This window comes from Pteropus alecto, unplaced genomic scaffold (assembly GCF_000325575.1).
Source record: "Pteropus alecto unplaced genomic scaffold, ASM32557v1 scaffold45, whole genome shotgun sequence".
NCBI classification, from domain to species: domain Eukaryota; kingdom Metazoa; phylum Chordata; class Mammalia; order Chiroptera; family Pteropodidae; genus Pteropus; species Pteropus alecto.
In genome coordinates, this window is record NW_006442491.1 from 32419217 (window position 1) to 32423268 (window position 4052).

The window sequence follows — 4052 nt, forward strand, 5'->3', positions numbered from 1 at the left end:
ACAAACACACACTCTGAAGGGTGATTGGCAAGAGCTTCAAAAACCGGAACTGAGCTGCCACCCAAAACATCACTTACGCATATGCATTAGGAGGCATACACATAGAAGTTTGCTAGGAAAAAAATGGTTTGTCATAGGAAACAGTTGGAAATAAGTATCCATCGATTAACCAAAAAAGGGGTCAGAATGGGACATTTGGTATAATCCTGAATGGGTAACCCTCCCCCTTACACACACATAAAATGAAATACTATGGAAACGCATCAAGCCAGGAAAATAGTCTGGAAGGATATGAACCAAACTGACTCATTACCTCTGGGAAAAGGGGGAGGCAAAAAGGTTTAAGGGTGGTGCTCTGACCTGTAATAGCTTCGTTTCAAGCAATGAAAATGGATCCGCCTATCATTTGTGTCCCAACCAGCTTCCTTCTCTAGGGATGCTGCACCCCACACACGGAGAAAATTTCGTGCACCCCTTTGCTTCCTTGGACTAACTCAAAGAATTCTACAATACGTCAGCGGACAAGTACACAGCTCTCCTGAGCAGGAGACCCAGAAAGTCTGCAAACACTCCAGCTGGATCACCTCTGGTTAAAGGTTTGGACCCCTTGAACCAACTGTGACTTATCACAGAGTGAAATTCCTTCAGAGCAGGGAGCTGTCCAGTTATTCTGGAGGGGGCTTAGGCCTCCTGGGGATGAGGACAGCAGATACACACTTGAAAGGAAAGTATTGGACAGTGATGACTTGGTTGCAGGAAACTGTGTCACTTACTCTAACATATAACATGGAAACCACGTTGAAGCATTTTAAAGGAATGGATGTGAACGAGTTCAGACTTTCTGCGAAGGGCTGCTGAGAAAGCACAGGTTCACTCTAGCCATGTCCCTCCCCCTCGCTGGCCACACAGAGGCCCACATCTCCCAGATGCAACAGGCAGGCGGACCTCATGTCCAGTGCAGGATGCTCTCGCACGCGCTGGCGATGGCATTCTCCAGCATGCTCTCTTCTGTTCTTCACTTGTCAAATGCTGACTTTAGGAATTCAGCCGGGGGCTGGTTACTGTAGAGAAGACAGATGACATTCTCCACAGCCCTGAGCCAGCCTCTCCACCCCCATCCTCCGGGGCAGAAGGGCACTCCAAATTTGGGGCCGGGCAGTCTCAAACTTGGGGTTTCCGGCCATCTGAGGATGTGGCATAGTGAGACCGTTTAGATTCCCGAACTGGAGCTCACACAGGGTGGTGCCCAGAAGGACACAAGACTGCGCTCTAAACAAGTCTGAATCTGATAGTAGGAAAGTTATTTTACTCCTGCGGCAATTTTCTTCCAGTCCCATTTGGCCTGGGAGAAAGTCTCACCTTTGTGTTAATCTGTCTGTAACACCTCTAATACATTTACTAATCTCTCTTTATAACAAAGAGACAGCTGGCCTCAGGCTTCTGTCATTCAGAAAAGAATTGTGTCTGGCAAGTGATCCTCATTTCCCATTGACATTTCCCAATTTTTCGTTTTTTTTTTTTTTTTTTTTTTTTAGTTTAAAGGTGACTCTATCAGATAAGAGAAAACTTACAAAACCCTAATAAAACATGGAGTTTAATTCATACTAATGAATCAATATTTGGCTCATTAGTTGTGACAAATGGACCACGGCAATGTAAGATGTCGACGATGTGAGACACAATGAGAAATTGGGTACACGGTATAGAAGAATTGCTTGTATTCTCTTTGTAACTTTTCTTTAAAACTATTCTAAAATTGAAAGTTTATTTAAGTATTTTTAATGAACCCAGAAAATAAATAATTACTTTTTTTTAATGTCTACGTGAAGAGAAATAGAGAAAGCAAATGTGGCAAAAATATTAACAACTGACGAATCTAGGAGAGGGGTAGATGGGTGTTCTTGGTGCTCTCTCAACTTCCCTGACGGTTTAAAATTTGTTACAACTGGACGTGGTTCGATAGTGTAGCGGTTAGCATGTCTGCTTTACATGCAGAAGGTCCTGGGTTCGTGTCCCAGTGGAGCTACAGTCCATGGTCTATGGCCATGCCACCCTGAACAAGCCCGATGTCTGATCTTGGAAGCTAAGCAGAGTCGGGCCTGGTTAGTACTTGGATGAGAGACCACTTAGGAAGACCAGGTGCTGTAGGCATAAATAATAATAAATAATAGAAGTAAAAATAAAATAAAATTTGTCACAACTAAAAGTTAGAAGAGAAAGTAAATCAATTTAAAGAACAATATTAAGTACTCATCTAGAGCCCAGGTGACAAATGAATCTGGTCAAAGTTGTTGAGGTGATGCCTGAGTTGCTGGCATTTGGGGCATATGAGGCCAAGACTGGCATGGGAGGACTGGCAGGGAGATAGATCTGTCATGACTCTAAATGCCCTTTTAAGTCCCCCAAATCATGACACTCACTACCCATGGCCCCAGAATCTTCTCTGCAGCCCCCACAGGCACACAGTTCCAAACGGCACAGGTTTCTAACACTTTCAAACCACTTCCTGTCTCTATTCGGGTCCACCCCCCACAGCAGCCTCATGATGCAAGCAGAGTAGGTGTCATCATCCTGCATGCCGGCCTGGGCATTTTGGGGACAGAAGTAAATGAGGAGGAAATGCCCTCGTGGGAGACAGACAACAGACGTATAACGTATACATACAGACCTGCAGTGCCAAGTGCTAACTGTAGCCCAGGTGGCAAGTGCCCAGCACAGTGAGCTTCTGCCTCTCAGAATGAAGGGGATGCCCCAGGGAAGTGTGTCAGGGAGGAGAATGAGTGAGCAGAAAGGTTACTGATCTTTCTAGGATACTTCTGTTCTCGGGCCCTCGGGGTCAGGCCAAACCGGCAGACTCTGAGGCCCCGTGGAGCCTCGCTGTCTGTGCCCTCAAATGAATAACCTTAGTCTTGTGTGTCCTGCTCGGGAAGTGGGGGTGGTGGAATGAGTTTAACAGGAGGAGCCATCTCCAAAACTCATCCCGCTTGGTACAATCCATCATTCTCCTGCAGGTGGTGGCATCAAAATTCCCCTCTTTTATCCACGCTGTCAACCTTCGGCTCTGACAAGAACACCAGGTTGCTGGATTCTTTCTGGAGACAAATATCACAGTCCATCATTCTTTCCAGGCTTCTCCTCCACTCTGATTTTAACACACAACCTTGTCTCTGGTGCTTCTGCTCCACGGCGACGAACTGCCGAGTCATCAGACAGACGTGTGCTCTGTTGAGCCGGGGCAGCATTTGGAATGACAGCCTCCCCCTCAGGCCTCAGCCAGGGCCATAAACCTTGTTTCAGCAGAGGAAAGAATCTGCCTCGAAACCTGGGAGCCTATCAGTTAGGGGGATTAGCCAAGGCCGAGTCCTGGCCTGAAAGAGAACCCCAGACACCCGCCACATGCCCTTAGGGACCCTCCAGAGTCAAATATTTTCAGAACCAACTCCAGTTAAGTAAATAGTTTTCTGCACGTGAGTGCCCACAGGGTTTCTCTGAGGACCTGACATTCTCCACTCGGTGACTGTCACATCCTTACAAACAACACTGAAAGCGATCTTTGCATTCCCGGAATGACTTCCCCAGCTGAGGAATTCTGTGATCCTCCTTGAGCGCAGTTGCTTTATTTTGTGCTTCTGTGACAGCCCCCCCTAAATGCGTCCTGTACAACATGATAAGGGCCCTGTGCACCCCCTACGCCCTGCGTTCCTTCCTCTGCCACAAATTTCTAGGAAACTCTTCAGAAATGCGCTGCCTAAATTGAACCCTGACGCTACGAGCACTAATGAGGTGCCCTCTTCACAGCGATTCTCTGCGACCCAACAGTTTACATGGTGCTGGAAACAACGGACTTCAGCGTACGATTTATTTGGGTTGGCTGGTTTCACGCTGGTTGGAATCTGCTTTGGGGCAGAAAACACACCCTGCACATGTTTAGATTTATCATTTATACCGAAAGCCCAAATACCTCGTAACGGGGCTAGAATGAGACGCAGTTACGAGCGGGAGGCACTGCACACGTGAGCTTCGCTCTTTCGTGGATGTGTGGAGAGAAATTA

The 4052-nt window shown here is 46.9% G+C and overlaps 1 pseudogene; it reads left to right on the plus strand.

The window, feature by feature from the left end:
- Positions 1-2035: 2035 nt before the first annotated feature.
- LOC112471300 lies at positions 2036-2151 on the plus strand (annotated as a pseudogene).
- The last annotated feature ends 1901 nt before the right edge of the window (positions 2152-4052 follow it).